We start from the raw sequence: 24,029 nt of genomic DNA on the forward strand, positions 1-24,029 counted from the left end.
ATGACTGAGCTTCTTGTGGGGCTTGCTACAGGTATCTGCTTGCAGGATTGGTGCCAAATGGTGGCAGTAAATAAGGAAAACTATTACAGAGTTTACATGTTAGGTGATACTGGAGGTTTTTCTTTACATCTTCAAAGCAGTCAGTATTTCTGCCTCTTCCTGGAACTATTAATGTGCCCCACTTGAGACACTCTGGGATGGCAGTGAGTGGACAGGATTTGCCTCTTCACTGCTGAAAGCACAGGGACACAGTTCTCTGAGAGTCAGAAAGCGTCTCTGCCTCTCTCCATCTAAGAGGCAAAGATTAGGAAGAAAAAGATCTATTGTGTGTCTAACCTTTTGATCCTTTTTCTTTTGGTAACTCAGGATTTCACAATGTGTTTTGGAATAAAGAGTTTTGATGAGATCATTAGGGTGATTTCATGTTGAGAGACTTCTTCAGTAGAGGTCTTCTCCCAGGGTTCTGCACATACCTCTGCATTGCTATGAATTGTTATGTCACACCATGGTCTGACATTTGATGCATGTGTAACAGCATCCCTCATTGCACAATGTACAGTGGAGTAATATATTCATGTTTATTAATTTAAAATCCTATTTGCTATGAGCAGTAATATCACTTAGCTACAGTCATTTACCACTTCATTTGGTATCCTACTAATTTTAACTGCATGAGACTATTTGCTAGTCTGGCAGCTAAACCTTATATCTTCCTTGTGTTTCTTTTAATTAAATTTCTTTTTGTTAAAAGTACTGATGGAAGCATATAAGACTTTAATATCTAACCCTTTTGAGATCTCCTAATCTTAGCCCAAACATTTGCTTTGTCTCTGTATGCAAACTCTGTGTACTTCACAAATTGTACACCTTCTCTGCAGGGGCTCTGCTGGTCCTTTTTAGTTTCCTTTGACATCCAAGTTTCCTCTTCATCTTCCCGCTCCCAGACTCAGTCACAGAATCACAGAGTGGTTGAGGCTGGAAGAGTACTCTGGAGGTCGTCTGGTCCAATCCCCCTGCTCAAGCAGGGCCATCCGGAGCTGGTTGTCCAGGGTGGTGTCTAGATGACTTTTGAATATTTCCAAGGAGGGAGACTCCATAGACTCTCTGGGCAACCTGTGCCAGTGCTTCGTCACCGTTACAGTAAAAAAGTGTTTCCTGATGTTCAGATGGAGTCTTGTGCATTTCAGTGTGTACCTGTTGCCTCTTGTCCTGTCACTGGGCAGCACTGAAAAGAGCCTGGCACCATCATCTTTGCACCCTCCCTTCAGATATGTATATACATGGATAAAATTCCCCTCAGCTTTCTGAACAGTCCCAGCTCTCTCAGCCTTTCCTCCTAGGAAAGATGCTCCAGTGCCCTCATCATCTTGGTGACCTTTCGTTGGACCCTATCCAGTCTGTCCATGTCTATTTCACACTGAAGAGCCCGGAACTGGACCCAGCACTCCCGTCCAGCCACCAGTGTACCCCTGGTTCCTCTGTGTGCCTACTTTCACTACCCTCCTTTTGTAGTTTTGTTTTTTTCTGTGCTGTCTTTAAACTATTTTCTGTTTCTTCTCAGCAAACTATCCTGTAAGTGAGATTGGAGAAGTGTCTGGAAGTCTTCTAGAGGCTCTGATGTGGTCACTAGCAATCAACATGCAGGTGGGAAGCAGAAGAAAGGCCAAGAAAACCTACATAGAGACAGAGGAATGGCTTGATTATAGGACAAACAAGAGATTTCAGTACATGGGATGCTGAGAAAATATATCTGCCAATGCAAATTGCAAAATGTATACAGGAATTTGTAAATTTTTCTTTTTGTTTTACTGACCAAGTTCTTTTCATCACTGCTTTCCACCCCCCCACCCCCCCAACCTAGCTCTTATCCTTATGTCATCAAGTAAAAGTTTATACTTGTTTCACTGTTAAGCACTTTTGAAGCAGTTTAAATGCCAGTATTTCAAAGTATTTGACAATGGAGTGGTTTTAGTTTCACAAACAATCTTAACAGAGGAAGAAGTGTTCATTTTTAAAAACAAGATATCAGACGCAAAGGGAGTCTGTAAGTCACACAAAGTTAAAACAGTTAGTCTATGACAAAGAATTCCAAATAACCTATAACTCTGAATTCTTCTCAGACAAGAAATTATATGATTCTTTTCTGCTCAACTTATTAAAGGTAAGCATCCTGACTTCTGTTTTAAGAAAAAAGTACTTAAACAGGGCCATACAGAGGTCAAAAAGCAAGCTCATTAAGTGTGGAAACTGGAGCAACCTGCTCTGCATGTTCAGGATGTATACGCATTCCAGAAAGGTACAAATTCATGTAACCTCTCTGTGTAACAGCTACCCAGAGAGTCCTGCTATTCCTTGTTTTCATTCTTCCATACTGCATCTTTGTAGAATGGTGTCAGCTTTTCTGGTTGTAGCTATTGTCCAGAACTTGCAAAACTGTTTCTGTTCCTCAGACTTGTTTCCCTCTGCCGAATCTTATTTATCTGATTCTCTCTCATCCTTTTTTTGTATATTCACAAACAGGCTCAAGATCAAATTCAGGACATTAAAACTGAATATTTGCATAGATAAAATTGCCAAGGCCTTTTTATTCTGGAAGATGGCATCAATGACAATTTGCTATGGTTGTTTTTGCAGTCTTGGAGGAGTTGAAGTTTTTCTGATTTTTCCTTGGTGACTCCATTTACGAACTCACCTATCACTGCCATCATGATCAAAACATTATTTGGGTTCAGTCATTCTCTCCACAGGATACTCCATCCCCCTCATGTCTGTTGTCAATGCTGTTTTCTTACACTTCATCAAAAGTCTATCCTTTTATTGACCTTCCCATATTGTGCCATCTTCCAGTTCTTTTTCTGGTTTTGCACTGTATTTTTTTTAAGTCTCTACACAGTTGTGTTTGGACCTACCCATCAGATGTCATTGCTTAGCCTTTATTTCTAGGTTCCCTTAATTTTTCCAGATCTTCTTTGGGTCTTTTGAAGTTTCTTTGGTGTCCCCCACAATGTATTCCTAGTTTTGTAAACCAAAACCTCCTTTCTTGTTTCTTCAGAAGACACACATCTCTTCCAGTCCAAGTGCTATCAGACAAAAGTTTTCTTTGCCCCATGACTGCATAAAACAGGAAACAAGAAAATGGTCGAGGCAAGAAAATCAAATAATAGAGTTGAGCTAACACATGAATGATTCGAATAATTTGTGTAATTTTGCTGTTGTAAGGTCTTCTCTTCTTGCCCTGTTCTACCTCATTGTTTTCATCTAGGTAACACAAAATTAGAACATAAAGTCTTCCTGGCAGGGATGGAGTCTTTTATTTGTTTTTTAATGCACCCAGCACAGCATGTAAATAACTACATCATATAGCATGTACAGCCATTTTTTTTTTTTTTTTAAAGAAACTTCAAAATGAATCATGAATAATGTAAAGCTTTATTTTGGCTCCTAATTTTGAACGTCTGCAAAGTCTCATCTGCTCAAGTCTGATTTCCTTACCTTTAAAACTATCTATAAATGTCTTTGTGTTGTAACAATTGTCATTGTTTTTGGACTTTTAAGAAATCCTTTTGTAATAGATCAACTGTAGCAGATTTTTGTCACAATGCAGAACACATTTAACAAATTTTGTTTTAGGAAAAAGCCACTGAAATGCTGCTAAGTGAAAATGACTTTTCACCAGTTCATCCATGCCATTTATTCTCAAAAAGGCTGTTACCATAAGCATAGGGACAACAAATTGGAAGAGACAACCTCCATGTCCTTACATATTTCCACTCATTTTTCTTGTACATTTTTTTGGAATTCTTTAGCATAACCAGCTATGGTGATGCACAAGAGATAGCCAAGAATATAGTTCTGATCTGTGATAGTGTGGACCTATGGACTGATGGTGATAAGGAGCACTTTTTTAACCTGAAGCCTGGAGGAAGATGTGGATTGGGCCATTTTGTATTTGCATTGTTGGAACCCACCATGGTACAGTGAAAGTCTGGCTCCTTAAAGTAAATTTATCTTTGGATATATGGTCATCCTCAGTGCTGTTGTCATTACCTGGTAGAGATAATGTTTCAGTGAGATGTGAAAGGTGAATAAAAACAAAGCATGGACTCTACCAAAGATAGACTAAAGATAGCACCATGGCTCTGAAGGTGGCTCCAAAGTGGCTCCTGCTTCTAGCAATGAAAGCAAAACACATTGTCATAGAAATCCATGTGGAAAGCCAGAATGGACATTTCAACATGCATTTTTTGGGCACTGGGCTTCAGAAAATACTGCCAACAATCCAGAAAAGAAGTCAAAGAAGAGAGGAAGAAGGAAATTTTTGTCTACCATCCATGATTTTGGAAGAGTCATTCTTTTTTTATGGAAAAAAAAATATATTACATTATACTATCTTCAATGAATACTCTGTTAGATCTTACCTTCATAGCAATTCCTGTTTTTCACATACTCTGCATTGCTTGATAAGATTTCCTCTGTTTTAGTTAGGTGCATTTATTCAGTTTAAGAGGAATAAAGACTTAAGTTTTCATTGCTATGACCAACTGGTTGAAAAAGACATATTTAGTAAAAAATATACTAGAACTACAAGTTGTTGGGCTTTTTCTTCCACAAAACTCAAATAAAAGTTTTACCCAACTCCTGACTGATCATTCAAAATTATGTATTTCAAAGCAAACTAGAGTAACTGAATGGCTAGGGACTTAAAAGGAATGTGGATGGAGTTTCAAATTAACAAGGAAAATGTATAGAACATCTGTGTCAGTGTTTCACTGAGTGCCCTGTAAAACTCAGTTTGCTGCTTACCTGAGGAGGCTGTCATAAAGGGGTCATCACTTTCAATGGAAAGCCATGTCTCAGGTGATATTTTCAGAGATGATCACTTCAGTCACAATGATAATCCTTTTAGTATTACTGTTAAAGATGAGGAAGTATGATTTAATCTGCTTTAATTTATAGTTTAATCTATTAAATATATTCAAGTATCTCCAAATGGAAATGGAAAAATAACAAAAGGCAGTCTTTTGGCTTGGCAACTGGATGGGTAAAGATTTGAGCATTTTATGGGAACCTGTTCTTCATAACTTTCCATTGCAAATACATTCAATATGCACTAACGTTGACTTTCCAAGGAAAAGGAGTCTTAAGAATTTTAAGGCATATGCAGTGCCATTGTATATCTGTAGTTAACTTATACAGCAAGTGGTATTTAATATTTGGCTTTATTCCAACTCCTGTGAGGAAAATCAGGGGAGATTGCAGCCTTAAATTCAAATTTACAAGTTTTTTGATGGTTTTTTTCTTCTTTTTTTTTTTTTTTTTTCTTCTGTGTGCCTGCATACACCCATAGTCTAAAGGATATGTTTATGAAGTAATTTATACTTCTAAGTAACCTAAGAGGCTTGAGTTCTCTTAATAAGCTTTGTGTATTGGTATGCATTACATTACACGAGCCATCCAAATCTTTTGGCTGTTACAATTGAAACACACATTCTGCTTAGACTATTTTTGTTTAAAAGGTTTATTGGGCTTTCACTTTTTTCCCCTCTTCCCATCCCTTTTCTCAGTTATACTCTGTGCTTGAGGCTTCTTAAGGCAAGCTGAGAGAATAATCTGCTCACTTCTAATTAATTTCAATGGGAACTGTGTGGCTAAATCCCCTAGTTAGAAAATATCAACCAGTTTTCCACCTGCACAGATTTTCCTCTGTAGTTAAAGAGACTTAATTTGTCTTTGCCCTAACCGTACACCTACTCTGCACTTGTTTAAGTAACTCCATAAGGCAAAGAGCAACAAAAAACAGGCCCAAAGGGACCTGAAGAGATTAAGATTTTTAAGGGTAGAGTAGATGTTTTTGCAGTTTATGCATCTTATCTATGTGTGATTGCACTGCTTGACTTTTCTCTACAGCACTTCTGTTCTGGAAATTACTAGCAGGAAATAAACATCTTGGTTTTTTGACATGTTTTTAATAATGGAAGGAAGGTCAGAGTGGATTGTAATTTATTTAGATATTTTTAAAACAAACAAAGCACAAGACAAAATATGACCCACTTATTCAGAATTGCCAGCAAAATTTTTAAGTCACTTTCGCAGTAATGTGCTTTTCTTTTTCTTTCCCAACCTTTTTTTTTTACCCACACCTTCAAGTCTAAAAAGAAAATTGTTTCCTTCTGATACACACTCCTTTGACATTTGGTTGGAGGGAGAAAGATCATCAGTCATCAAAAGTAAAGTCCCCAAACATCTCACAGTCTGGAGGAGAGTCTTTATCTGAGTGGCAGAAGTAGGGAAGGTTTTGTTTCAGCTTGGTAGGATTTTTTGCTGTGTCATTTCTGGTATAAACCACTGTTACATCTCGAAACTGCCTCTCTCAGAAGATGCTTGCAGCTTGGTACTAAGATTGTAATTTTCCCATCTGATGAATGGATTCATTTTTTTCCCTTTTATGGGCAAAAATTTCAAAAGTGTCTGAGCAATGTAGAAGCCTAAATCCCATCGAATATCACTTTGAATAAAATTATCAAAAGCTCTTTTATTCTTAGAGCTTATACTTGTCAGATGCACAATCTGCCATGGCTGTCACAAATCATCTCTTCTAGACCCATTTTCACTTCTAATTTCCTAATAGAAAAAAAAAGTATCTTAGAAGATCAGAGCAGCAGAATATAGTCCATCTTATTTAATGCAGGGGTAAGCCAGGTAGGAAATAGTGTGTTTTGCTAGGTAGACTGCACACAGCTATTCAGCTGTAATATGTTAAAAGATATTCTTTTGGACCACTTGACCTTTTTGTTATGCAGATATTCTTGCAAGAGTATAGTGGCAAATTGAATTTGCCTTGACACTCCTGCTCCATTCTGGCAAAATGACACAAAATCCATACTGTACCCATTAATGTCAGACTAACACATACTTGTTGCTGCAGGTTTTACTGTTATTGCTATTCCCTCAGCTATCCTTTGCACCCCAAAGTATGTGCCTAAAAATACGTGCACTTTATGACTTATAAGATATATGTGGCCTGTGCACAAGTAAACAAGTAGAAAGGAAAATGGTGGTTGAAATGGCCTGCAGCAGTGTGTTCACAGAACAGCCTGCTAATGACCTGTGTCTGCTCCTCTGTGACCTCCAGAGGTGCCACAACCTCTGGAGCAGCTGTGCACTCCACCATCTCCCCTCTGCTGGGACCTTCTGGCCACCACCTCCCCTTTCAGGATGGACAAGAGCCATGCTTCCAGCAGTTTAACAGCAAACTTCCCAACTTTGCATCACAACAAATATTTGTTGAACTTGGAGTATCTTCCTAACTGGTAAAAACTACTTTCTCCAGAGAAATTCACTTCCTCAGACAGATCAGCTGGTAAGTACAAAGTGCTCTAGATAATGTGCAACCATTCATTGTGAGATTAATCTGTCACATTCATAGATTTTGATTGTTAATACATTGTGTTGTGAGAAAAATTTCTGGTTCTTCTTGTTTATTGACTGCAAACTCTGGTTTCAAAATAAATCTTTCTTTTTTTGGTCAGTATTCTGAAGCTTATCTACTTAGCATTGCCTAGCAAAGATAACTGCCTGCATGTTTATTGATAACATAATGTAATGAATGTCTATTTGCTGGCTCAGTCTCCTAATACAACCAAATATTTTATCTCTGTTGTTTATTGTTCCATTTTCTTTACATTATCTTCAATTTCTGTAGATTTGGGCAAAAGTCAGTCTGTGCAGAAGCTTTACTGGGAAGATTTCATGTCCCTGTTTTCAGAAAAGGTGATATAAAACATAGAAAATGTTTTATAAAGGGATTAGGAAAGAACTCCTAATACTCCGGAAAGTTTTGTGGAATCTGGATTCATACCTGTGCAGCTAAGATATTTCAAAACAAAACCACTAATATAGTTCCTTAATAATTCGTTAGTTATTATTTGTGAAATAAGTAATTTTTAATTAGTAGAGAAAGGTAATTTGTGAAATGATGAAGTAAAGCAGATGACTTTTCATCATTGGTTATAGGACGTTAATAGTATTGATTTTCAGTATCACTGAAGTGGTAGATCATGAACATTTATATGCACCAAATAGCTAAATGCATGTATTGAAATAAATGAATGCCAACAGGCATAGGACTAGTTAAGCATCTGATTACTTTATGTGCAAGTCTCATTTCTGCACACAAACATGCTAATTTTTTATTTTTTTATTTTTTTTAAATGCAGAAACCAAGTAAACTGGTTTAGAAATATAGTCTCTAGCTTTACCATGGTCTATGGGCATATATTAGTTTCTTAGTCAATAAAAATATCAACTTCTTTTAAATTTTGCATGTAAATGTAAATGTTTCTAGGACTTCTTTGGACTGACTGAACAGTGAAGGAGGCTGGCTGATCCTGGCAATATATTGTTAGAATTTGCCTCATATTTTGGGGGCTTTGGTTTATCAATACAGCTATACATTTGATTCCAAAACGCAAAACTGTCTTTCCTGTATACCCCTCTAAATTACCTTTTACATTCAGGATAACAGTAAGGATACTCCCTTGTGATTAACACTGAGCAATAACTAATCCTTCATCTTTAACCAAATATACAAACAGGACCACCTAAGAATGTGTATGAGCTGATCCATGCTTGGGAGCACAGTTAGAACTAACTCATGGAATTTAGTAAGTAAAAATATATTTTAATGTTTGGCTAATGTTTAGTTAGTATCAAGTCTGCCAGGCCAAGAATTTCCCTAAAATTTCTACACCACAAATAATTTCTATAATTGGTTTATAAACAATTGATTTAGAACTTTTTATTAAGTATTTAAACATACAGTCTGAATACTAAAACTAGATCTTAACATGACTGTGTTTAAACCAGATAAATAGGGAAAACAGTCTCCTGTTGCCACAAGAGAGAGACGGAAAAAGAGTTTAGAGGATCCAAGACTCTCTCAACCTAAGTATTCCTCTGCTGGGCAGGAATGGACAGGAACAATTTGAAGTTGAACTCCACTTCTTACCTGGTCTGACAGACAAAGAAGATGCATATGAAATTATAACAACTCCAGATTGCATTATTGCTCCACCAGGAGATTTTTGCAGCAATGCATACTGTACATCTGGAATGAAAATTTTCATCTATGCAGAAGGAAAGTTTTGTAATATTTATGGGTTTACTCAAAAAAAAAAAAAAAAAAAAAAAAAGACAAAAAAAGCCCCAACCAAAAAAACCTGGCATGTGTGATGAAGCATTGTGTTAGCATTATGCATGCAGCATTTTCCTGTTGGTCAGGCTGGTGCAACCCCAGGATGAAAGATGCTCAGTAAAATGGGAATTACTCATCTCCTCCACTGGCGTAGTCAACAGCACATTACAGCATATGTTTTACAGAGCTGTGCTTGTGCTTTCAGTTTACCTTGCCCCGTATGCAACCCATCTGGCAAGTATTTGATAAAGAATGGGGGGACATGCAGAACTTCCTCCCTTGCAGTACTTAACAGAGTGCCCAAAGAATGCACTGGACTGTGTGGGATTTTGTGGCATGTGGAGGCTGATCCCAGAACAGCTGAGGTGAAGAAGAGCAGATGGCTATTCTTTTTGGTATTAGGAGGCCGCAGGTTTAGAATAGACAAGAAAACACATTTTTTTTCTCACATTATTAAGTTGTAGAGCTCATTTTCTCATACAGTGGAGAATAAAGTTATAAATGGCTTCTAAAATATGTTAGATACATCCTTGGATGTAACCACATGAAGATGTGCATACAAATGCTTCCGGAGGACATGTGGCAACACCCAGCTGCCAGCAGCTGGAAGGCTCTCTGGCAGTAGCAGAGAGTGCATTACCACTCTGTCTCTTTGTCCCCTTTCCCTAAGCATCTGGTCACTATAAAAGACAGGACCCTGGGCTGGATGGACCTGCTTTGACCATTTTCTCGCTATGTTGTGAAAACTTTATAAATGGCTCAGCTGTTCTGTGATAAATGTGATAAGCAGGAACTGCTGCTGCTGCCAATCAGGTGTTGTACAGCAGCTGTGGAATGACACAGGCTCCTGGTCTAACTCTGTTCCACTGTTACCACGCTGAAGTCCCTTGTAAAAATCTCCTTTCACAGCTACCTTTCAGAAGGGATCGTGATTTGACCCCTGTTGACAGCTGTTGGTAGCCAGTGGTTGGATCTAAATATGCTTTACCTTTAGAAATTTTTCAGGCCACACAGTTGTAAAGCTTGGACCTGTTTTTGTTCTAACACCTGACAACTACATTTCTCCAGAGAAAGAACAAAGTACAACATACCCTCTGCCAGCTCATGGATTTTCTTCCAAATCCTAGCAATCCCTCTTTTCCTGAAAATTTTTTGGCTCTCTGCTACTGAGTGCATGCCATGTGTTGACAGAATTTTGTCTGGACATGGATAACAACTTAAGCAAAACCAAAGCATAGTATTTTGCATATGATAAACTAATTTAGATGTCTGTTATGCTAATATACCAAATAACACTTTTGTGAGGGCAGTAAAAAAAGTTCTGAAGTTTCATTTTTTGGAAATTAATTAATTAATTTTCTTTATCCCCCCCCCCTTTTATTTGGAGTCTCTTTTTTTCAGAATGCTTACTCTGAGAAGTGAAAGTTATTTTCTGCCTGTTACAGGGTAACTGTTGCTTTCTGAGCTTTCTGAGACTTCTTAGATGCTGCTGTTTTTCTTTATTTTCTATACACTATTTTTCTATTACACTATATAATAACATTGTGAGGAATGCCACTTGACAACATAACTTAATGTATCTGCAGAATAGCTTCTCTGGTAAAGAAACATCTGATGTAGAAACAATAACCCCTGTGACTGACAGGGTCAGTTTCAACTCAGTTTAGGTTTTGTTTCTCACAAAATAGATCATATTTTATTTTTATGGTGTCTATTTCAAGTAAACTTTGTTACCTTTTAGTATAGCAGGATGGGTGATATTTTTGCTTCTTTTGTCCTTCTTATTTTGACAGGGCTTTTTTTTACAGTATATAATTGTATTTTGATGAAGTAGTTTGGACCTGGAATAGTGCATGTCATCATGTAACTACCAGGTAAAGTAACTACACTTTTCTTGTCCTTGTTTTTCTGCTTGCATTTTCCATTAGTTTGAAGATTATTATTTTCTCATGCCTAAAGTAAAGCTAAGGCCTTGCCACATTTTCATTCCCATAGTTCTGTCATTATCCACCTAGGTCCAGAAATAAATGTAACTGGAGCTGGGCTGCAGTAGAGTATTATTGCACTAGCCTTTCACCTCCAAGACCCAATTTCACATACAGGTGTCAATTAGAAATAATTCTGCTCTCCCTCTTGCCCCATTTGTCCACAAAATGAAAGCCACCATGCAGCCTGACACTGCTGTCTGTCCTTGCTCAGTAAAGACACAGGGGCTGGGATAACGGTGGTGCTGCATGGGTCAGGAACGAACTGCTGTACCTGAGGTTTGCAGAGATGCTTCACTATGAGCGTTGTGCATTGCACTATCCTTTTTCGTGGTTATGAGCACAAAATTCACTCCCTAGCTGGAAAGCAGTTCTAGTGGAAGCAGAAGGGTTCAAGTCCAGTAACAATTCATTGTGTTTCTGGAAAGCTTTAAAGTACTTAGCCCTTTGTTTGTTTGTTTGTTTTTAAAGTCTCCTTGTGTTGTGGTGTGCTATTACTAATCTGGAAGCTGACAGTCCCTGGGTAACAGGAGCACAAGACAAAACGTCTATTGCAAGTCTGCTGCCACACTAGTAGCTGAGGGGTGATTACTGCTCCACAGCCAGCAAGTAGGTGTATAAGAAACAATTATTTGCACTTTCATTGTGTTCCTGCTGGTTCTTTTATTGTAAGAAATAATCAGGCAGCAGGTTGAAAATGAACAAAAAGGAAGTACTTTTTCATAAGACTCCTAGCTGTGTTGTGCAGCTCATTGCCATGGGGTATCATGGAGGCAAAGGGGATGAATAGGTTAAATTTGTTTGAGTTCATGAACGGTAAATCCAGTCATGGCTACCAAATATAATCAGAATACAAACCATAGCCATGAAGACCCTACATTGCTAACTGCTGGAAGATGTGGTGGTGTACCAGGATTTCTCCACGCACCTCCTGTTTTATATACACTTCCTCCTCTAGCTGGTGCTGAGGAAGGGTTACTGTATTAGATAGACATTTGGTCTGACCTGTTATGGCAATTCTTTTGGTTTTATGTGTTCTAAGATTTATTTTTTTAATCATAGCTGTTGTGAACAATTTTATAAAGTAAAGCTTCTGATAGTTCCCAGGAAATGTGGGATCTGTCTAAGGAACACATTTAGCATGGAAAGAGTTCATTCTGAGATGTTAAAAGTTTATGGCAATAATAAACATAAACACGAAGGTGATAGGATCATTTCCTGTTGTTCTTGCTGGTTTTGGGTATCATAAGGCCCTGAGGTATTTTCATAACTTTTTTGTTGATTTGTTTGTTTTTTGATTATGTCTCTTCTCGGTGTCACAAGCCCTGCATGCTGTCTCCCAAAACCAGCAATATGGTGCTAGAGAATGTTGTCAAACCACTGGTTCCAGTCTTAACATACAAGTTATTTTTTTGATTTTTTTTTTTATTTATTCCTATTTAACCCCTCAACTTTTTTTTTCCTTTACATAGATCTGAACAGAAATAAACCTAGATGAATAATTTAAAAAATGTCCTTGTTAAAGGCGTGTTTGATATGTGGCAGGCAGCTTGCCTTTTTACAGGTTTACCTATACTAATTCTTTCTTTCATAATAGTTGCTGACTCATGCCAGTGCATTAGGTTTCCTCAAAACTATTATTACCAGGTTGTCTAAGAGGCTTTATTACTTCAGGTTCTAAAATGATGCAAAGTAAAGTGATGTGATCTCAGAGTTGTTCAACCCATTACACATTAAAGCTCTCATTTTGAATGACTTACAATGTACAATGTTATTAATTCATTACACAAAGTTTTACTCCCCATTTAATTGTAAGCTTAGAGCTATAAGTCTATACTGGCCAATTTAAGAAATGCAGTTTACTTGCTACATAATTGTAAATTTTATTCAACACAGATTAGGGTTTTCTCTTTCTCAGTGTGTTTGGTTTAAGGTCTTTCAATCGCTTGCTGGTTTATGCTGGTTTCCATCCCTTCCAAGCAGTAGTTACAGTGAATGTAAATGTCCCTGTCATTCCACACCCACCCCCCCACCCCCCACCCCCCCCAATAAATAAGGCAGGAGAACCAGTGACAACCAACATGGTGAAGGTTGAGGTACTCAGCAATATTTTGCCTCAGTTTTCAATGGTATTCTCTCTTCCCATACATCGCAAACCCTTGAACCTCAAGGCAAGGACTGGGGGAATTAAGTCCCTCCCATCACAAGTGGGATCAAGTTCGAGACCACCTGAGGAACCTGAACATGCACAAGTCCATGGGACCCAGTAAGATGCATCCCATTGTCCTGAGGGAGTTGGCTGATGTAGTTGCCAAGTTGTTTTCCACAATATTTGAAAACTTGTGGCAATAAGGTGAAGTCGCCAGTGACTGGAAAAAGGGAAACATCATGCCCATTTTTAAAAAGAGTATAAAGGAGGAACCTGGGTACTAGCAACCAGTCAGCCTCACTTCTGTGCCAGTAAGGTAATGGAACAGATCCTCCTGGAAGATATGTCAAACCATATAGAAGACAAGGAGGTGATTAGAGACAGCCAAGATGGCTTCACCAAGGGCAAGTCATGCCTCACTATTCTAGTGGCTTTCTACAATGGAGTGACTACACCAGTGGACAAGGGAAGAGCTATGGATGTCACTTACCTAGGCCTTACTTTGACATGGTCCCACAGAACATCTTTACCTCTAAATAGGAGAGGTATGGGTTTGGTGGATGGACTGCTACATAGATAAGGAATTGGCTGGATGGTCCCATCCAAAATGTTGTAGTCAGTGGCTCAATGTCCAAGTGGAAACCAGCAATAAGTGGTGTCCCTCAAGGGTCCATACTGGTACAAATACTATTCAATATCTTCTTCAATGACATAGACATTGGGAGTGAGTACACCTTCAGCAAGTCTGCAGATGACACCAAGCAGAGTGGTGCAGCTGATACGCTTGAGGGAAGAGATGCCATCCAGAGAGACCTTGACAGCCTGGAGAAGTGGAGCCATGTCAATCTCATGAAGTTCAACAAGGCCAAGTGCAAGGTCCTGCACCTGGGTCAGGGCAAGCTCCAGTATCAATGCAGGCTAGGTGATGAAATGATTGAGAGCAGCCCTGCAGAGAAGGATTGGGGGTACTGGGGGATGACAAACTGAACATGAGTCAACAACGTGTGCTTGCAGCCCAGAAAGCCAGCCGTATCCTGGGCTGCATCAAAAAAAGCATGGCCAGCAGGTTGAGGGAGGGGATTCTGTCCCTCTACTCTGCTCTGGTGAGACCTCACCTGGAGTACTGCGTCCACCTCTGGTGCCCTCAGCACATAAAAGACATGGACCTGTTGAAGCAGGTCCAGAGAAGGGCCACAAAAACAGTCAGAGCGATAGAACACCTCTCCTGTAAAGAAAGGCTGAGGGAGTTGGGGTTTTTCAGCCTGGAGAAGAGAAGGCTCTGGGGAGACCTTTTTGCAGCATTTCAATAGTTAGAGGGGGCTTATAAGAAAGATGGACAGAGACTTTTTACTAAGGCCTATAGTGACATGACAAGGGGTAACAGTTTTAAACTGAAAGAGGGTAGATTTAGATTAGATGTAAGAAAGAAACATTTACAATGAGGGTAGTGAAACACTGGAACAGGTTGCCAGAGAAGTTGTGGATGCCCCATCACAGGGAGTACTCAAGGTCAGGTTGGATGGGGCTTTGAGCAATGTGATCTAGTAAGAGACATCCCTGCCCATGGCAGGGGTGTTGGACTAGATGATCTTTGAAGGTTGCTTCCAACCCAAAACATTCTGTGACTGTGTGATTCTAAAAAGGGCTCTTTAAAAGCAAGATGAAATGTTAGAAATACTGAAACAAGCAGTACTTCCTTTTCAAGGACAGATGTGCCTTTTATTATTCTGGAAGGTTCAGATAGTTAGATATGAGAACAAGAACAGCCTAAGACAATCCTGAGGAAAATCCCTAGGCATTTTTGAATTGCCTGTTTTAGGGTCTTTGGGCCAGTCAAGATTAGAAGATAATGATTTTTCTTCTTGTAAGAACCACTGTAAATACAGAGAAGTTAATCAAGTCATTTTTGGGTCTACCTTAATAAAACTGAAAGAAGCATAGATCTTTTTTTGAGATTTGTGTGCAGTAGTGTGCACTATGTAATTACTTTTAAACATTATTATTATATTTACCATGATATTATTGTTACTTATATTAGTAATAATATTGTGGGGGGTTTGTATTACAAGTAGACAAAGATCACACATAAAAGCGCTAGGTTGTATCTTTCCAGTAGCATTATGAAGGATATGAGGAGGGCAAGGTTTTATTTAACAGGGTCATGGAAGATGATGTGTGGGTAAGCAGGACATAAGTTGGTTTAGCTATGAGGATACATAGATAAGACAGTATATTGGAGATTTTTCCTTATGCAGGAAGAATCAGCACACCCAGCTAAAGCTTAGAATTGAAGCTTTAGGAAGAGGACCTAGTCAAAAATGATGCCCAAATTATCAGTATGAGTAACAGGACTGGGGTGGCTTCCACAGTCACTGAGAAGAGAATGATAAACCTGAAAGTCTGAATTCAGGCACATATAATATTTGTGGCTTGTTGTTGTTTGTGTTTTTTTTTAAATAAACAAACTGAGCTTTGGGCCTTGATCAAAATTATGAACTTCAAGTATTTGGGAAGAAAAATAATTCCATTAGTTCAGACTTTGCAATAAGACATAAACAATAGCTATGAAAACGTCGCATTTTGATTTTTGAGAAAGTTCCAATGATTTAATATTTGTGTTGGCCTTGTATTGGCAAATGATGGGGCATCTGAGTGGGCAGAAAGGTTTGGAGTTTTCTTTGACCATGTTAACATTACACTGAGAACTGGACATCCAGAAGGATGCAGACTACACCTGGACTTATACTCCTTGAATCCTTCTGGAATCCATTTGTGCTTGAAAATATCCTGAGACAAAGATTGCATCTGTTTGTTTGTGTGTCATGTTTGGTTCCTCTTGTTTGTGCTAAACCCGCTTCTCTGAATGCCTGCTAGTTCTCAGGGTGAAATAGCTAGTAATTATTCTCTAAACACCCCACTGTACCCCTAATGATTGTACAGGTCTTTGCTGCATCACCCCCTCGTTGTTATTTTTAGGTTTGTTTCCCCCAGTAGATTCCTAACCTAATATGTCTTTCCTCATAGAAAATCGGTCTCTGCACTGGATCATTCCTTTGTTCAGTTAATATGCCATAACCCTACTTTGCTCTATGGTATTCTTCTGAGTTGGAGTGACTAGATTTGAAGCAATATTCAAGATGTGAGTTTATTCAGGGCTTAGTAAAATAGTCTTCTGCTACATGACACATTTTCTGTTTGATTCTGAAGTCCACTCTTAATAACTTTTACCATTACATTTGACTTTTGTAATGCTTTCCAGCATTTTCAGGGATCTCTTTCCTAAGAAGTACTAATGTAGAGCGAAAGAATAGGGGTGTTTATGAAGACTACCTTTTTCCCCATGTGATGAGTCACAGAAATGATAGGGCAAAAGGGATTGTGTCATTGATGGCATTAAAGATATTTATTGTGTGAAGAGGAAAAAAGATGAACAGGAAAAGGTCATTAAAGACTAACAGAGCTCTTACCAAGGTGCAAGTAGGATTGGGACTATCAAGGTTTGATTCAGAGAAGGTTAATTTCATCACACAATGAATGTAAAGACCTCATTAAATTACCTTAGCACAGAAACAGAGGAGAGAGAGCATTGACTACCAGAAGAAGTGAAGGGAATGGGATTCTGTTATTTGTTTAAATGCAGAATCTAAAGCAAGTAAATTGTACCATCCTATTCAAACTACCATACTGTTTATTGGCTTTCAGTTGAACACAGATCCATTCAAGCTTGTGATCTACAAGTGCTGGTATGGGACTAGTCCTCACACCAGCAGGAACTTTTCCGAACCACAGTCTTCCATTGCAGTGCTCTATTGCAGCAATAAAATTGACTGACGGTAAGGAAGTGTCAATACTGCCAGAGCCCAAAACTTCAAAGCAGTCACATCCAAACTGCATGAAACCCAATAAGGGGGGAGGGAGAGCAAAAAAGCCATCCAGCCAAAAAAACAGCCACCAAATTGCTATTTCTGCTATATTCAGGGCTAGATGCAAAGTTTCCTATCCTGAAACATTCTTACAATAGCATACTGTACCTGCTTCACCATTTTTTACCCTTACAACCAAAAATCTATCAATTAAAAATAATTCTAAAACTGCTAGTGAGGAAGGGAGATCTGGCTGTCATTTCTTTTGTAAGAGCTTCAGTTGTAACAGAGAAAAAGAATATATTTATCTAGAAAGATGGGTTCATCATTATACTTCTGCTACATTAGGTAGCAGGATTTCATCCTTTCACTTCCTTCTCTCCAGAACATAGCTATGTCAGAAATGCCAGAATATGATTAGTTAATTAACAAATTTATAGACTACTTTTTTCCCACTTCGGTAGTGAAAACATGAGTTGCCTAATTAAGTACAGTTAAGACACTGAATTTTTTTCTAGTAGACATGGATGCCCTGAAGAAAATCAGTATTTATTTCAGTAATTATCATTTTCTGCTGGGCTGTTTTAAAACTGATCTCAAACACTTTAGCTCTAAAGTTAAGCAATTTGTGTTAAGCAGTGCCATCTGCATGTATAGCTACTGTGGATGCTAGATAAGCAGACTGGCAGGTAAGGTATTATACGGTATCACATTTAAAGTAGGTGGTTATATTATTAGTATTAGTACTTTCTGAAATTGCATGCCTTTTTAAAATAAAATGGATTATACTATTACTTGTCCTCTTTTAGCAGATGTATTTAACGTTTTAGTTATGAAATATTTGATGGGAAAGCTCACTGGGGAGATTCTTGGCACTTGAAATCAACTTCACTTGTAAGGTGGAGAAGGAATTTTAATAATTGCAGCAAAGGTAATTTGATACATTCTTAGCAATAAGTAAGCCTATGACAGCATACTTATTGCCACAAATCAGACTAAAGGCTCTATTCATGAATGAATCATGTCCCGTTTACCCTCCATTTTTATGTAGTGTAAGTTTAATGGAAATATCTTGTCATGTGTCTTGTGTAACATGTTTCAACATTGCACTCAGTCCTCTGTGGCTTAGACATGTAACAATACGTTTTTAAAACTAAGAAAAAAAAAAGAATAAAGGAGGTGCTAAGCATGAATAAAACCAAAAGAAAACTTTAAATGAGTTTGTAAAACTTTTTTTGTTGAAAATCACTGAATTACAAGTCTACTTTACAATTTCCAATTCCCAGCATTGATTTATCCCGGGAAAATAGGAGAAAACTTGCATGATGCTGGACAACTGCAGGATCTGCATGGGCTGAAATAGATGGAGGAGGAGAGAGAATCTTCTTTCCTTAGATAATTTTCATATCTCATTCTTCATCTTTCTCCTATTCTTGTAATTTTTTAAAACCTTATTTTCATTGCCCTTTTCATTAAGGATGGACCAGTTTAATACATCCAGTGTATTTAGCCTGCTAATAGGTAAAAGACATGAGAATAGGGGATGGGCAAAGAAAAGAAACCTAGAATTACAGGGTTCTTTTTGTCTGACTCTTGGTCATGCTGTTATAATTAATTCCACCCCACCCCACCCCCCACTCCCCCCATTATGTCCTAATTTTGAGCCATTTTGGGTTTGGTGGGTTTTTTTTTTCTCCCCAGAGAGTTTACTTTCATATTTGTTGAATTTGTAATCTGGGACAATGCATAGGTTTTAACCTGGAATATGTAATAGCCCTTTCAGGGCATGAACACTATGGGACTTTGTGAACCCAGAGCAGAGGATCACATAATCTTCTAGGCAGCAAGGCACCTCCATATGTGGCTTCATTGTCCCCATTTCCATATCAGCTCTTTTATCCTCCATGTTGCTTTTCTTTTGTGTTCCTTCCAGACTGGACCCCTTCTGCCCCAGAGGGGTCCTCTACCTGCCATTTGCATCTGGACCATAAATATTTTATATAGCCCACAATGCTTTATGCATATTTTAACTGAACAATACCCATTTTGTAAATTGTCTGTCAGTATGATGTATGCCTGCTTATGGCCATGAAAAATGCACTCAGTATTGGAATAATATCAAAATATCAATTGTCCCTCCAAATTTGGTCAATTTTCCTGCCAGTGTTAACAAAGTAAAAACAGTCTGAAATTTCTGAACCTGTTTTCTGAGGAGATGTAACAAACTGTGTCAGTTTCCAGGAGTCTCCATAAATATGCATGGCTGTTCTGCTGAGTCTTACTGGCAACCAGACCAGGTGGGTCTCATTAGCTCCAACTCAGGAGGATAAAAGGTAGAAGTCCAAAATGAACTTATGTCTGTTTGCTGTGATGAGAGGTTTAAAAGCTCAGACTGTGTTTAATATTGGTAGGCAATGCTCCAGGAAAGAGCATACAATATCATACAAAAGAAATATAAATTCTTTCATAGCTATTTAGCAATTCATATGTCCATATAACTATGTTGTATTTTAAGCACCACAGTTTTATGCACAATTCTACTTTAAGATCTAGCAAAATCATGTTAAACAGGCTTATGTCACTGAAAATAAATGGCCTGCTGTTTTGAGAGGCATCGGGTATTACTAAATATTTAAGTCATGCATCAATAAACAGTTTTTCATGTGATCTCTGGCACTGAGTGAATGCATGCCCATTTCTGAAATAAGTGGTGGACATAGTAGGACCTGAGGACCTGAATTGTGTCTTTTTGGAAGGAAATAAAAGATAAGTCTCTCAATCAGGTTTTTACCATGCATCCCAGCTTTTGGAACAGTTCTGGTAGGGTAGTGTACTTTTCCACTGTTTCATCCTGAAAATTATTTGTGCAAGTTGAGAAAGGGACAGCTTGATAAACAGAGGCCAGGGTGATACAGAAAACTAGTCCTGTTAAAAAAAAGTCTGCTGGAAGATATCCATCAGGCAAGAATCCCTGAAGACTGGAATCACCTACTCCTTAAAAACCTTCCCCCCACCCAGTAAAAAAACAACAACCCTCAAATCCCTCAGAAAATAAACAAAACAGAAAATCGTTGTTCTGGTTCTTCATATAAATTGTTATGCCCTCAATCATATGAGTATGATTGAGGTTTTTCTTTTGTTGATACCATGTGTGATTTTTAATACTTATAAGCAGACCCTTGCAAAAAACCTCCTTATTCCTTTAAAAATGGCTTCACTGAATTTAGAGGAATTTCACATAGTGCTGTGGCTACACCAACAGTCTGTTTGTAGGGAATTTTTACTGTAGTTATAAACCTCAAAAAAACCCTTGCCAATTAGCTGAAAAGCATTATCTTTTTCCTACCTGAATGCTATGTCTTTCTTATATTGCTGCGTTTAAAACAAATATGATAGCAAAATAATTTTATATGCTGCACTTTTACTACACAACACATACCTGTGTTCTTCCTGGTACTAAATTTGTGGTGAGAAGTCACTGAGTTGTTATGTGGGTGTTCATAGTGCATTTTTATGTGCATTGATTAATTTTACATTCTTTATACCATAAATCAAAGTAATAAGGAGAATTTTCAAATGTGCCACTGCAAATATATCTTTCACACTGCCTTTGTTCTATTTATAACCTTGTTTTTTTGTACATAAAGTGTTCTTATATACTGTAGAGTAGCTGATGTATAGTAATGGGTGTAGAGCTGTAAAAGTCTCTCTTGGCACTCTTAACATGGTCAGATTATTACTGTGTTCTCCGATTCAGCTAGATGTGTTCAAGGATCTTCTCTGGTCTGAAAGGTCAGCTGCTTTTAGTTGTGCACTGGTAGAATACTAATACTGTCCTTATTCAAATTACCTGCTACAGTACTTATTAAATTGATGGCCTTGTGCTCTAATTTAATACTGTCATCGTTCAGAGGCAGGTCGCAGCTGCACTCTGTGCTGAATTAGGTGGTGCTGAGGCAAAGTTCAAGCAGAAACCATAGTTTTGGGCTGCATTTTCCCACTAAATTAGCAGTCAGATGCAGTGTATAATTAATTAGCACAAACCAGGGAAAGCTTGTCATTTAATAAGCCTTTTTTATTTCCACATTACACAAACAGTGGGAATTGATCCATTAAGTGCCTAGCTATTAATGCTGTTTAATGTATGTCTGGTTGTTAAATTGAGATGTCTAGTTACATACGTTCAGTATTTAAGAGCTCCTCACAGATTGTTCAGTGTTTGCTGAGATTTTAAGTCATGTTCCACAAATCAATAATGGCTTCATTAATGAATTTGAACATTGCTGGTTCAGACAAACGGATCTGAACTGCATAGAGAAGAAATGGTGTCTGTTACTGCAGTAGACAAGACAGTGTCGTATTTATTTTGTTGTCCTAAATATTAAATATTCTGCTTATATTATGCTGCTTATACTTTTCATTACAGCCTTCTTTTTCCCTGTAATCCTTGTTCATAATTGCCTAAGGCATTGTATAACTTTATCTCTTCAGAGTCCTACGCAGTATTAAATGTGCAGAATAATACATTTCAACAACTCCTTCAAGATGTCTGCAGGAGCACAGAGGATTGTTGTCCTTAAGAAAAAGTAAAAGTGTAATATTTTAATCACCCTTATTTCTTGACAACTGTATTTCTGTCCTGGAAATAGCTGTGTTCAGCTTAGTCCTATAATATTCTAGATTATAAAGGTTTTAACACTCCATATATATATACTATAAGCATCTAGAAGAAATGTATATTGGCAATGAGTCATTAGACTAACTGCCAAATATAATATGAAATCTTGTCTGGCTTATTCCTGTATGTTTATTGCATGCGGGAAGTGGGGAAACATGGTATTTTGTATTGGGGTTCTGTAGGTAGAACACAGTGATCTGGCTTATTTGAAATAAATGACTCGAAATGAATTTAAACTAAAGGCTCAAAACCAGGGAATACTCTCCAACATTTCTGTCTGACAAAGGCACAGGCTTGCCACAGCAGAGATAAATACTGTACTCTTTCACAGTCTCTCTCCTCTGCGTCTTGGTTGATTCTGCAGTTTCTCCAGCAGATCCTTCAATCTGTTTTGCCTGTGTCTTTGTTGTGGTTTAGCCCCAGCCAGCAACCAAGCACCAAGCAGCCGCTCGCTCACTCCCCCTACCCTGATGGGATGGGGGAGAGAATCGGAGGAGTAAGAGTGAGAAACACTCCTGGGATGAGATAAGAACAGTTTAATAATGGAAATAAAGTAAAATAGTAATGATAATAATAACAATAGAATAATGATAGTAATATAAAAAACAATATACAAAGCAAGTGATGCACAATGCAATTGCTCACCACCCGCTGACCGATACCCAGACAGTTCCCGAGCAGCGATCGCTGCTCCCTGGCCAACCCCCCCCCAATTTATATAGTGAGCATGACGTCATATGGTATGGAATAGCCCTTTGGGCAGTTTGGATGAACTGTTCTGGCTGTGCCCCCTCCCAGTTTCTTGTGCACCTGGCAGAGCATGGGAAGCTGAAAAGTCCTTGACTAGCATAAGCAGTACTTAGCAACAACTAAACCATCAGTGTGCTATCAACATTCTTCTCATCCTAAATCCAAAACACAGCACTATGCCTGCTACTAGGAAGAAAATTAACTCTATCCCAGCCAAAACCAGGAGAGTCTTTCATTAGCATTTCAAATATTCCCTTGTTGCTGTGGAAGAGTTATTCCATTTAACATGAAACCTCTAATTGTAACCAAGATGAAAACTTCCAGGCAGGTAAAAGTCAAAGAACAACTTTTTCTCACAAAAAGAGGAGAAACCTGTCCTGTGTGTAGGACCAAGCTTACGTGTGTTTTTAGGCAGCAGTGGCAGAATACAGAGTTCAGCTGCAGGCCTGCAGACTGATGAATCACCACCACGTCTGCTCCTGTGTATGTCAACAGTGATAGAGGTCTATGGAGAGGAAGGAGAGCCCAGCATTGGGAGAGAGAGACAAAAAAGATGACTGTGTGCCTAAAGTAAATTAAATGGGTTTGAAGCTTACATATTTACATATCTTTGTTTGCAAAAACCCAGAACTTAAATGAACTACGAGAGACACATTTCCTAAAAAATATTTTATGTTAACTTCATTAATGTTAAATGTACTTTTTAGGAAAAAAAAAAAAACATTTTAAATTGTGGTGATTGTTGTTGGAAATAATTAGCTATCATTTCCTAGTCATTGTAACTATGGGTTTCTTATGCATTGAGTAGTAAGAGTGACATCTTCCACTCACTTTTAGCATGCTGCAGAAACCATAGCCAGATATTTTCTGGATTGTGGGTTGGCAGTGTGGTCACTGAGTGAGGAAGGGGAGTGCATACCTGAGAACTGATAAATGGACCCAATACGCTCCAGACTGCTCATCACCTCTCTCAGTATGTTAGGCAAGCTGCTGCTTTGTACACAAACTTCTCTTGAATACCTGTTTAATGGGGTAAATTAAGCCTGGTATGTGGGATTAGGTCACATCCTCAGAAAATTTCAAGGCTTCCAAGCAGAATAAAAACTGTATAACAATAACTTCATGCCTGTGTATAATAAGAGGCACAGACGAGATAAATCGAAGGAGCTGACAATGCTGTTGATGCTCTATTGTTTCGATTTGGGTACAAAAACCAAACAAGACAGCAATACATTGATATACAGGGTGAAGGCCTATAGGCTGAGCTAGAGACTTCATTTTCTTAACAAAAAGAAAGTATACATATTTCATATGTCCCGGTTTTAAAGCTTTTTGCAATGTTTGTGATAAAATGTACTGCAGATTTGCATGTTCAAAAACATCCTTGACAGCTATGGAAATTGTGTAGTTT

Source organism: Pelecanus crispus, chromosome Z (genome assembly GCF_030463565.1).
Source record: "Pelecanus crispus isolate bPelCri1 chromosome Z, bPelCri1.pri, whole genome shotgun sequence".
NCBI classification, from domain to species: Eukaryota; Metazoa; Chordata; class Aves; order Pelecaniformes; family Pelecanidae; genus Pelecanus; species Pelecanus crispus.